This window comes from Gorilla gorilla, chromosome 8, assembly GCF_029281585.2.
Source record: "Gorilla gorilla gorilla isolate KB3781 chromosome 8, NHGRI_mGorGor1-v2.1_pri, whole genome shotgun sequence".
In the NCBI taxonomy this organism is placed as follows: Eukaryota; Metazoa; Chordata; class Mammalia; order Primates; family Hominidae; genus Gorilla; species Gorilla gorilla.
In genome coordinates, this window is record NC_073232.2 from 16,460,828 (window position 1) to 16,473,871 (window position 13,044).

At 41.7% G+C, this 13,044-nt stretch overlaps 1 non-coding gene across 1 annotated transcript; it reads right to left on the reverse strand.

Moving 5' to 3' along the window:
• Positions 1–9,346: 9,346 nt before the first annotated feature.
• Positions 9,347–9,453, reverse strand: LOC115936083 (U6 spliceosomal RNA). Its single transcript, XR_004071667.1, has one exon. It is a non-coding gene; the product is annotated as a U6 spliceosomal RNA (small nuclear RNA).
• Between the last annotated feature and the right edge of the window lie 3,591 nt (positions 9,454–13,044).

Consider the following 13,044-nt stretch of genomic DNA (forward strand, 5'->3'; position numbering starts at 1 on the left):
CTCTCTCCCAGTAATTTGGAATTGGTCTGTTGCTAGGGTCTGTTTGTGTTTCCCTAAATTCATAAGTTGAAAGTTATTCCCTCAGTGGGATGGTATTAGGAGGTGAGGCTTTTGGGAGGTGATTAGGTCATGAGGGTGGAGCCCTCATGAATGGGATTGGGGCCTTTATAAGAGAGGCCCCAAAGAGATTCCCCACCCTTTTCACCGTGTGAGGAAACGGTGAGAAGGTGGGTGCCTGTTAACAAGGAAGTGGGCCCTCACTAGACACTGAGTTTGCTGGTACCTTGGTCTTGGACTTCCCAGCCTCCAGAACTGTCAGAGATTAAATTTGTGCTGTTTATAAGCTTTCAGTTTATGGCATTTTGTTATAGCAGCCAGAACTTACTGAGACAGGCCTGTAAGGCTGAGTCCCTTAGACCATGATGAAGGCCTGTGTGCTGTACAGTTGAACAGTGTCTGGGCAGGCACGGCTAAAATCCAAAGAATGTGCTCCATGCAAAGGGAATTCATGAGGGAGTGGAGACAGCATGAGTAGGCCGAGTGAGATGATCTAAAAAGAGAAGCAGAAAATTAGAGTAGACCTGTTGAGAGAGGCAGGGACAAGATGCCACAGGTGTTCATGGATGAGACAGCGGGCAGCCCTAACACCTGCTCCACGCCCCACTTGGACTGGCTGAACTTCTCATCCTCATGAGTTTGCTTGTTTTGACTTTTGAGTAATTTGCGTTTTTACTTACTTTACTCATTCAAGTCGATTTCACCTGAAGAGCACTGACTAAGAAAATCATAGTTATTTTAATAGCTGCCTAGTTTTCTAGTGTATAAATATACCATAATTCATGTAATCAAGTCCTTTTTGGTTAGATGTTAAGATGTTTCTATTTCTTAACTATTCTATTTAATAAAGAACACTATAATAACTATCATTCCAACTAAACGTTTGCAAATATTTCCTTAAGGTCAAATATGCAATCAAATGGGATTGCATCAGATGAGAAACTATGGGTCAAGAAAATTAATATCATTTGTGCATTTCATTCCCGGTAGCGAGATGTCTGAACATTTCTGTTTTCTGCATCCTCACCAGTATTAGGTTGACTACTGAAAAAAGAAACAATTCTGCCAATTAAAGTAGTTAAAAATGTTGTCTCCTTATATTAATTTAGATTTCTTTGATGCCTGGAATTGCACATACTTTCCTCTATTTATTGCTCAGTTCATTTTCTTCCAATATGAAATGTTTATTCATGTTTTTTACTCATTTTCTTCTATTTAGATGCTCATTTATATCTTTTTGATTTGTGAGTGCTCTCTCTCTCTCTCTCTGTGTCTGTCTCTCTCTCTCTCTCCGTCTGTCTCTTTGGTTTTGCTTTTGGCTTTTGGTTTGTTTTTTTTCAAAGACAATGTCTCACTATGTTGTCCAGGCCAGATTCAAGCTCCTGGGCTCAAGCAATCCTTCCATCTCAGCCTCCTGAGTAGCTGGGACTGCAGGTGTGTGCCCCTACTGCCTGACAGGATATTAAACTTGATTCCTACACACTTGAAATTTATCTTCTCCTATCTAGTTATGTGCCTCTGAATTTTATATATGAAATATTTGATAGACATTAAAAATATATTTGTATAGTCGTGTGTTGAGATATTTTCTGTTGTACTTCAGTCCTTTGATGTCATAACTAGAAAGTAGTTCATCTGCCTAAGATTATATAATCATATACTTTCATTTTTAAGAAGACACATTAAAAAGGAAATGAAATACCATAGCACTTAGAAATCAAATACTTAAAAGACATAAAATAGAGACAGAAAGCAACACATACTAAAATAAAGACAAATCCATCACCAAGCCACCTTTAAATTTCAGCGATACTGAAAGTTATCAATTATGAAACCATTCTCCCTATAGAAAAAATAAAGCAGATGTTTTATCTCAGAATAAAATTCTTTTTAAAACTATTTCCATCCTGCCTTAGACTTGCCTATATTATTTAAGTCATTAAAAAGTACCAAGGGCCAGGCGCAGTGGCTCACACCTGTAATCCCAACACTTTGGGAGGCCGAGTTGGGTGGATTACCTGAGGTCAGGAGTTCGAGACCAGCCTGGCCCACATAACAAAACCCCCTCTCTTGACTATTTTTAGTAAAATACAAAAATTAGCCGGGCATAGGGGCTCATACCTGTAATCCCAGCTACTCAGGAGACCTAGGCATGAGATTTGCTTAAACCCAGGAGGTAGAGGTTGCAGTGAGCCAAGATCACGCCACTGCACTCCAGCCTGGGTGACAGAGTGAGACTCTGTCTAAAAAACAAAAACAAAACAAAACAAAAAAACAACGATAAAGAAAAAGAAAGAAAACAAAAAAAAGTATGACGGAAAAAAATAAGACAGGAGATATTAATTCACGTAGCCAAGACTCAACTGTTTCTCTTTTTCCTGTGGATAAAACTGCAGAGAGGCAGTGATGAGAGAAAATCTACTCTAGCTCTCCAAATTCATACGACCCCATTTGTTGGTGTGGCGAAGCAAGAAGAGGGGTTATTTGGATGTGACGTGTTGTCATCTGGCGAATTGTGGGGTTCCTATTCAGAAACATCCCTGGAGAGTCTGAATTGTGGGCTATGGACGCTGCATAGAGCCTCGAATTTACATGATTAGTCTTATTATCATTGTTTTTGTCTTGTGGCTAGAGAGAGGAGCAAAATTATGCCCCGTGGGTTGCAAGAGTTGTTCAGTCAGGAGATGTAGCAGGGACCCGGGATGGGAAAGGGTGGGGATGGGAGTAAAAGGCGAGAGAGAAACCAGGGGAAATCAAGGGCATGTTGCAAACCAGCTGATGTGGGGTGTTCTGTAACTGAAGGAGGTACTGTTACCCCATTCTACAGACGAGGAAACAAAAGCTCAGAGAGGTCTAGTAACTTCCCGTGGTCACACAGCCAGTGAGGGAAGAAGTTGGGATTTGGAAAACATGATGTTGGAAATAACAAGAATAAGTGAAGACACTGAGAAGGATCAAAATCCAACATGAACTAGGTGGTGAGGACCAGCTTTGTAACTGAGGGGCGGTCTTGTGGCTGATCCTGATGGGCAGTGTTCAGATGGCCAAAGTTTAGATTTTAGCTCTGAATTCTATCTATTCAAGCATACAATGCATGTCTTAGTAAGAATGGCTTCAACTGGTATGCTAACTTTTTAGGTCCTTTCATTTTATTCTGACAACAATCCTTGCGGGTAACCCAGTACCTATTTTAACACCTTGCTTCAGAGTTAGAAGTTTTTATGAATTGATTTTATGGAAGAATTTTTGTAAGTATGTTTAAATGTTATGCCCTGGTTATCAAACAAGACCCAAGCCTAGTCAGGCCTCTTAAGCATGGAGAGAGATGAGCCTTCTCAGCGATCTGCGCCTTTAAGGAGGGCTCCGCTCTCCTGTTTGCATCGCGGTGCTGCATATAAATGGCTTCTGTGGCTTCAGCCTGCTAATTTCCATTCAAAGTGTACACTCTGCTTTTTCCCCAAAGTAAAAGCATTTCCAGGAGCGCCAAGCACATCTCTTTTTTGTAGACTTCCTCTTGGCAGAGTGAATACTGCTGATTTATAAATTACATGGAGGTGTGCAAAGGAGATCAAGGTTCAGCGGATGTGAGCCCACATATGGCACCTCCCACAGGCCCAGACGCTGCCCTTAATTCTCAGCTCATCGCTTCTGCCAACCTTGTCAGTTCTGGCCACTCAAGCAGCACTCTGATCAAAGCAAAAGTAGTTGTCTTCCTCTTAGAAAAGAGGAAATAGGGTTCTTCCTTTTGCAAGTTAACATACTCAAAGCATCATTTCCCTTGTTGAATTTTTCCTAATCCTTATTTGAAATAGGCCCCTATGCCTTCATAGGGGGCCATTTTCATTGGCGAAGAAATTGTCCTCTGTTTTTTTGTTTGTTTGTTTTTACTATCAGATGCAGAACTCTTTCTATTTGAATGAAATCTTTATAGGAAAGAGGACATGCCTTCGATGATGACATTCCCCTCCCATAATCTGATGCTAGAATGCAGTGGAATGCACATTGCTTCCCATCACAAATAGCCACTGAAAAGGAGAAATTCTTGGCATTGTGGACTCACTACTTCCTGTGGATAATTACTAGAAATATACACGTGTGCATGCATGTATGTTGTGTATGTGCCTGTCCAACATGCTGGGTAAAACTTTTGGATCTTTGAATCATACTGACTATGTGGAATACAAAAGTGACACCGCACCATCATACTGACTATGTGGAATACAAAAGTGACACCGCACCCTGTGGATCGTCACAGTCTCCCTGTTTCTCTCGGCAATGCTGGCTGGTTGTCTCACCACTTAATGAACGAAAGAAGAGGGAAAGGGAAGGAAAGGGGATGAAGAGGAAGAAGAGGAGAGAGGGCAGGAAGCTCTGACATACAGAGCCCCACTCACTGGCTCACTTTCCAGCCTCTGCTGTTATTCCTTCCTTCTGGGCTCATACCCTGGGTCTCCAGCCAACTGGGGATGAGAGTCCAGGGACTTTACTGCCTTTTCGCCTGTCTGGTGTCTCAAAACAGAGAACTGCAGCCCAAGACCATTTTACCTTTGCAGTAGAATGTGAGAATTAAAACTGATCTCGGCTGGACATGGTGGCTCACGCCTGTAATCCCAGCACTTTGGGAGGCTGAGGCAGGTGGATCACCTGAGGTCAGGAGATCGAGACCATCCTGGCTAACATGGTGAAACCCCGTTTCTACTAAAAATACAAAAAATTAGCCGGACATGGTGGCGTGTACCTGTAATCCCAGGTACTCAGGAGGTTGAAGCAGGAGAATTCCTTGAACCTGGGAGGCGGAGGTGGTAGTGAGCCAAGATCGCGCCATCGTACTCCAGCTTGGACAACAAGAGCAAAACTCCATCTCAAAAAAAAAAAAATACTGATCTCAATTCAGGCAGGCTCTGTGGCGAACACCTGTAATCCCAGCACTTTAGGAGGCTGAGGAGGGAGGATCACTTGAGGCTAGAAGTTTGAGACCAGCCTAGGCAACAGAGAAAGACCCCATATCTACAATCAATAAAATAGAAGTTATCTCAATGCAGTAGACGTGAGGAACAGCATGGTGAGATGGATCAAGTGATTTTTTTTCCATGGCCATCAGGACCAGGACAAAAAGCCTGTTCTTTGGACTTCCTCAGTCCTGTGTGACACCAGACTCAGGCTGCTTCTTCTCACCCCCCCTTAGCTCACCCTGGCCTCAGCAGCTTCATCCTGGCCTTGGGGACACCTGTCACACAGGGTGGGGACCAACACCACCATGTTTACGGACACACCACAGCAGTGGTTTCCAACCACAGGTGATTTTGCCTCCTTGGGAGATTGTTCGCAATGTCTGGAAGTAATTTGGGTTGTCACAGCTTGGGGGAAGGGGTGTGCCACTGGCATCTAGTGGAGAGCAGAAAAGCCCCCTGCAACAGAGAATCGTCCAGCCCCAAGCGCCAATAGTGCCGAGGTGGAGAAACCCTGAACTTCCCAACATCTCAAGGTTGTTTCGCCAAATCCAGAGTCAGATCTTCCCCGGGGTTGGTTTTGGAAGGTGCTTTTGCATATCTGTGGATGGTGAGAAGTTCTGAGACTGTGGGGACTGCTGGGCAGGGTGGAGGGAGAGTTAAAATACTGGGCTGGAGAGTCCTGGCTCCAATCTTAACCATCTGTGAGCTCAAGAAGCCACTTTCTGTCTCAGGCCTCAGATTGCACTGGAAGATATCTCTGCCCCAGTGTGGTCGGGGTTGTGGAGACTTGAAGCCGGTCCAGTGCAGCCCACAGAAAATGCTTTGGAAATGTCTGAGCACCTTAGGTGGGCTCGGCCGAGGCTGACATTTCGAGTACATGACAGTTATTGGCTTTCACACCACCTGGTCAGAGCCCAGCCCCTGTGTACAAGGACACCCTGACCAGGCTTCATCGGCCCCTTACCCACTCACTGCTCAACTCCACTCTGAACAGGTGGGGTGAGGTCCCAACACTCCCCTGCATATAGCCTGCTGCGTTCCCATATCATTCTCTACTAGCAACCATTTGTTTTACCTCCACGCTCTTTCCTCAACCCCCAACCTCTGTCTTCATAACCATCAAAAACAATGTCTACGGTTCATCCACATCCCAGACCAGACACTCCATGATGGCAGAGCCATGGGCCCTGGACTAGTCTCCTCCTAGTGTGGCAGCAAATCCTCACAACTGTTATGAAATCTTTCTAGTGACCACTCTGAAAAGGGTGGCTCTCCTGCCCCATGTCATCCCCAGGCCCTGACCTCACAACCGTTATGAAACCTTTCTAGGGACCACTCTGAAAAGGATGGCTCTCCTGCCCCATGTCATCCCCAGGCCCTGACCTGAGCCACTCCCCACGCATCTCATTCACACCCTGTTGGTTCCCTGATACCCTCTGACTCAAATAACTCTTCTTGGAGGATCCTTGAAGTTTTTTGAGAATTGCTGTTCAGAATAAGTTATCTCTACTAGAAATGTCTTGAGGTCCGTGAATAGGCGTCTAGGATGCATTACGCATAGGAGATGCCCAACAAATATTTGCCATCTCGACGTGGTAATCAACAGGCCCGACAGATGTCATGGCATCGTATTTCTCTGTGTTGTAATTGGCGTATGTCTCAGGGGTGCAGTCGCTTTTTAGTTTCCGTCATTACTGCTACATGGATCTGTTTCTCACTTTTTCTTATCACTGTTAGTTCCTTGCCATTTCACCAGAGAGTTATAGCAGAGAGGAAAAAAGAAAACAAAACTCAGAGAAAAAAAGGATGAGATGGAATCCAACCAAAACCTCAGCGCCACTGCTGACCCCAAATCTGAATTAAAAAAAATAAAATAAAATAAATAAAAAATTTTAAAAAATTCTCTGGTCCAAAACTTTTAGTTATTTTTTTTCCATCCCTCAGAAACACTAACTTAGAAATTAAGTAGTAAGTGATTTGGCTTTTCTTTTCTATATTTTAAAATATATAAACATGGACACATTCTTTGGGAGCTTTAAGTCTTTTAACTCAAAGGAGAATTAATTTCAGTAAACTGCCATCAACGTGGTGGTTGTGAACGGCAGTCTGTTTACGTGCAAAGCCGTACTTTTCCATTGAGTCTATTCTTTGAACTGATAAATCTCACCTGAGCAGAAACCACGGCCACAAAATGTCACAAGCAGAGAGCACAATGCTGCAAGCACTTAGCAGCTCAAAGTTTTTACAGCTCGGCTCTACAGTAGCAGCTGCATTTGCCAGCACTGCGTAGCAGCAAGATTTTCACTAATTGTGTGGGGCCCCAGGATGTGTTTTGGTTTTGCAAGGTCTTTTGCAGACTCTGCCTTCCTGTTCCTCTGTCTCGGTGTGCTCTCACACACACACAATGCAGAGGACAAGCGCACATCTTTACAATTCAAAACCAGAAAAGACCAGAACATTTTTAATTAGTCTGAAAATAAATTTAAAAAAATAGCAGCTCTGAAAGATGTGTTCCTCTATCTCTTCCCTCTGGAAGGCTGCAATTTAATATGTTTATGGGGAGAAGTGGTCCCTACAATCCCAAGAAAAGTAAGGGGGAGTTGGGGGAGTCTCAACCCAATTACTTGGCAGTCAACTTTGCCCCTCCAATAAATGAAACTGCAAAGCTGTCTTTTACAGGATACCCAGGCACTGACAGCAAACTGCAGGACCACAGCTTCACATCCATTCCCTGGGGGCATGATTTAAACCCAGAAACCTGTCATCAGGAGGGAAGTGGAGAACGGCTCCAGGACTGGCTGAGAAGTGATGGTGAAGGGTTTTTGTCTCCCTTTCAACCCTGTAAACCTAAGTGAACCCGATCTCTGATTGATTATTAAACACTTTGCATTCAATGGCTGAAGGACAATCTACTCGTTAAATCAGCGATTCTTAGCAGAGCTATTTCTGCTAGATGATATTGTTGGGTGCTGGGAAGGAGGTGCCGATAATGAGAAGGAAGTAGCCATTGCAAGTTGGCAAAACTCCCGAGGAAGTTTAAAAAAAAAAATACTTCCGTCAGCATCATTGCCTGCAAAATGGATGCCATTCTTTTTGAGATTAAGGAATCCAGTGAACAAACACAAGTCAATCACATTTACTACGGAAAACAATTACTCAATTCAGAGCGAGAGGAAGAATAACATCTACCGGAGTTCTAGCCTTCCATTCTGAAGGGGCATGGAGAGGGGACGAGGTTTCTTCCTCATCTCAGATGGATCCTTTGCAGAATTCATGCTAATGCAGGTTAACCTGTTTCTCTTTATCTCTGTCATGAGTTATTAATGTCTGGTATCAGTTATTTGCAAATTTTAAACTATTTTGCACAGCAGCACCTAACACCATGGTATTTTGTCTAAACAGGGATTTCTTGGTGTTCACAGCACACTTGGTGTGCCTACGGAAGGTGTCATCGTGGTTATTTACAAGATGTGTTTTCTTTCCATTTTTACGGTTTTTATTTTTCCCCCACTTCAGTCGGAATAACATCGTCTCCTATCTATCTGGGGATAAAAGATGATTACCTTTTTGTTCAGAATCCACTAAACTAATACACTTCTTCTGTTTGTTGCTAAGCAACCAAGCTGGGTTACCCGGAAGAAGCAGACTCCGCTGTCAGTCACCGGCTCCTTTCTGATAATTGACCATCAGAGAGTTTGCCTGGTAGGGGGAAGAGCTCGTAGTCAAAAGACTTGAGAAATCTTTTTAAAAATTCAGCTATCCAAAGGTTTGCCAAAGCATTCTATCCTAGACAAACAAATGATGGCAAACGCACCCAATAGGTTACTAATCGGTAATAAAAGGAACAGTACGCCACACACAGGAATTGGGATGAAACTCAGATGCATTAGAAAGAATCCCAACACAAAAGAGTCCATCCTACGCATTCCAGCTCGTGTCTGTGAAACTCTAGAAAAGGCACATCGAATCTAAAGAAACAGAAAGTGAGGAAGGGCTGCCCGGGGCTGGGAATGGGCATCCCTAGAGACAGGGTGAAAGGAACTTGCGATGGTGGAAATGCTCCATCATCTACACCTTTATTTTATTTTTATGGATTTGGGGGTACAAATGCATTTTAGTTACTTGGATAGACTGCATAGTGGTGAAGTCTGTGCTTTTAGCGTAACCATCACCTGAACGGTATAAATTGTACCCAATAGGTTATTTCTCATCCCTCACGCCCCTCCCAACTTCCCACTTTTTGGAGTTTCCAGTGTCTATTCTTCACTCTGTCTGTCCATGTGTACCTATTGTTTAGTGAGAACATGCAGTATCTGACTTTCCGTTGCTGAGTTACTAAAAATACGGAACGCATCATGAATTTGCAAGTCATCCTTGCACGGTAGTCATGCTAATCTTCCCTGTATCTCTACAGTTTTAGTATATGTGCTGCTGGAGGGAGCACCCCATCATTTATATATTAATTGTGGCTGAGATTGCACAGATAGAAATCAAAATGCCATTTAAATGGATACCTTTTATTGTATGTAAATTAATTTAAAAATGAGACTTATTAGTGTGCATCACAGTTTATTACATTTTGACTTAGTTGTGTTATTTTTAGGGTTAGGAAGTCCTTTCCTATTGAGAGTCATTGTTTTACAGGGAAAGGAAATTCATGTCACATAAGTAAAATGCAACTTCATTTTTAAAGGAAGAATTTCATTTTTTAAAGGACATTTACTTGAGAAGTATTATAATTGATATTTCTTCCTTGGTTCCTTTTTTCCTGTCATTTTACTTTTTATTAAAATTATACATGCAAATAATTTAGAACATCCTACTTATTGGAAGTAACTACTTTCAATTCTTTTCAGCTATTTCTTTTGGAATTAGTTTTACATTTCTAGTAAAATGTTTATACTACTGCTTCTTGACTTTTCAGATTTTGCTGTCTTGATTTCTAACTCTAGAAATTCAGTATATAATATTCTTTCTCACCTTCTCTCCTTCTCTCACCACACACACAGACACACACACACACACACACACACACTTCCTGGTTCCTTATCTTCCCAATGTAGTTATACCATAACTTTGTTTAGATTTGATGTTTACCTTCTTGTGACTGTGTAAATGCCATTTGTTGCTGATATGAGTAGTAAACTATGATTACTTTTCCTTCCCTGCACAGCTGTTTTCCCTGGAGTTAATAGGTGCCAGGTTTTGTTTTGCGCTATTTGTTTGCTCAAGGGTCACTGCACACCTACCATCCTGGATCTTCCTCCACTATCATCCTGTCGACTTTATTCACCTCTCATGGGACTGACACAGCTGTGCACTGGATCACATGTCTTATGAAATTCCCTTTCAAGGGATAAATGACAGCTCTGCACAACTACAAACGGGGACACTAAGACCAATAAAAAGACACAGACTAGCATGAAATAAGAGGTTTATGGTCTGATTAAAGTCATGTCCTTGTTGCACAATGGAAAATTGCAAGAGCAAAGATATTCTTTATAGAGTGGACCCTAGCCACAGCATGAAGGTTTCACATTGCATGAAAAGACTCTGGACTTATGCCTTTCATGCAACTGGAACGTCCCCTAATATGTTTACCAGTCTTTCTCCCCCTCATTCCTGCACACTGTAACCAAAGGAGAAACACTCTCCTGATTACTGTAGACACGGACATTCTGAGGGGCCCTGAGCAGACAGGACCTTAGGTGACCCTGGTGCCTTTGCATAGAAGAGCCTTTCTCATAAGATAGTTTAACATTATTTATAATGAGGAGTCACCGAAAACAACTAAAGTATCCGACAACAGAGGGCAATTTCTAAAGGTTGACTTTAAAAAAAATATATATATATATACACATACACATATTTTTGCACTTCACACACAATCTCTAAGTATCACAACAAACCTGCAAGACAGATATTTGCATGACCTTTTCATAAAAGAAGAAACTGAAGTACAAAATGAGAATGTGACTTTCCCAAAGCCATTTAGCAATGAAAGGATAGAAGTTTAATTCCAAAGCCAGTACTTGTTACCGTGTATTATGCTGCATGACAGGCAAGACATCCTTTCCAGACATCCTGTCCTAGGATTATGTTTTGGTCTCTTGAGCAACACTTAACAGATATGTCTTCATTTTTAGTAACTTGTGAAGCAAGAAATTGGGAACTCCTAAAGGCTTCACTAGCCGGGACTAAGCACTTCAAGTAGGCAAAGGGGCAGATACTCAGAAAACCAGTGAAGGCCCGGGGGGACACCAACAGCGTTTCCAGGGCTGTGAGTTAAAAAGCTAAACAATGCAAGTCTATTGGCAGATGGCCAACGGTCCTGTCCGACCTCACAGCACAAGATTTTCAGAACTGCATGCCCTTGACCGATAGAAACCCTGCAAAATACGTTCTAAGTATCACTATTTTGAAACTTGAGAGGACTGCAGAAAAATCCAGATGGCTTATATCCAAGAGAATTTTTGAGATACCACAGAAAATATAACGAGAGCTCAAATACAGAGATTTTTCCATTAAAAAGTACAATGTATAGCAACTTGTGAATCAAAAAAAACAAAAAACAAACAAACAAAAAAACCAGCTGTTACTTTGGCTGCCATTGCTATAATCTTGTTTCCTAACTGGGGCTCAGTGGAAGAGATTAATCTTCAAAGGCATACTTTGAAATCAATCTACACAGGAACGAAGACTAAAATCAGAGAAAACATGGAAGGGTTGGTAATTAGACTTCACTGTTTCTGAAGCAATTAGGCTGCAGGGAGCTATGCAAGCCATCCAAGCAACAGTTTGAAAGAGAATCCTCACTTTGTAAAAGATTAAAAGAAAAACAATACACAATCAGAAAGTCTTTGTAAACTTACCTGTATTAGCAGCAATAAGGCTGAAATTAGGGTTTTACAGCTTGATCACAATTCTCAAAACAATTCACACTAAAATATAAACTCCTAAATATGCATTAATATGCTATCCCTTCGTGGACATTTATGTTAAGGCAAAGATGGAACATTCTCATTGCAGAATTTCAGATAGGAGAGAGTAGAGTCTGAATCACCAAGCTAGAAAGGACCTGAGAAATCATCTGTTCCAATTTCCTCATTTTATAGACACCTTGGGCAAAATGGTGTAGGTAATTAGCAGGTGTTAGAACTCAAATTTCCTGACTCCCCTCGCCAGTGTGTCTCTTTCTATGGGAGGGGAGGTTTTGCCTCATGGCAGAAGGGCCTATGGCATCACAGGAGCAAGATAGAGTAAACCCTAAAATCACCTGGGGTTTTGGGGGGATGGGGTAGAGTTGGGAGGGTTTGACAACCTCAGAGAGAAACTGCACACAGAAATTTTCTGAAGGATGTTCTCTTCCACCCAACCTTATAGGTGGTAAATAAGAGAGGCCATTTTGAAGCAACACTTTGGCATTAAGGACTTTTAACTGTGGGCTTTGGAAAACCCTTCTCTATGGTCTTGGGGCTCTTATACATTTTATATGTTAGAAAATAACTCAAAATTATTAGCACATAGATCATTTGAAGTGTTAATCATTTCTGCAATGTTTACTCTCTACATTGTAAGTTTAAAAAAATACACGTCCGTATTGTTTTGGTAAAGGCTCAATTTAATATACAGACCTGTTAACAAAAATGCTGAGCTAAATCTACACAGCCTCATAATTGCTTGTCTTCCCTTTTTTTTCTTTTATATCCTTTTTTCTTACTTAGGTATGTACTATTACTGCTTGCAAAAACAAGGATCTACCACATGATTATTTCTAATTATTCTTGTGGGGGATTCAAAATTTTGAAAAAAAAAAAGCAGTGAAAATTATGCATTCACTTGCAGAAATATGTAATTTTGGGGAAGTTATAGGGAAAAGTGTCAGCAACACTATCTTGCCTGAAGCTTGAATAGTTTAAAGCAGAGAAATGTTTTCATGGTAGTAATCCAAGTAAAATTAGATTTCTACTTCTAACAACAAGATTGGATCCCAGGGAGAGGCTGAGAGACCTTAGTTCATAAACTCCACTTGGTG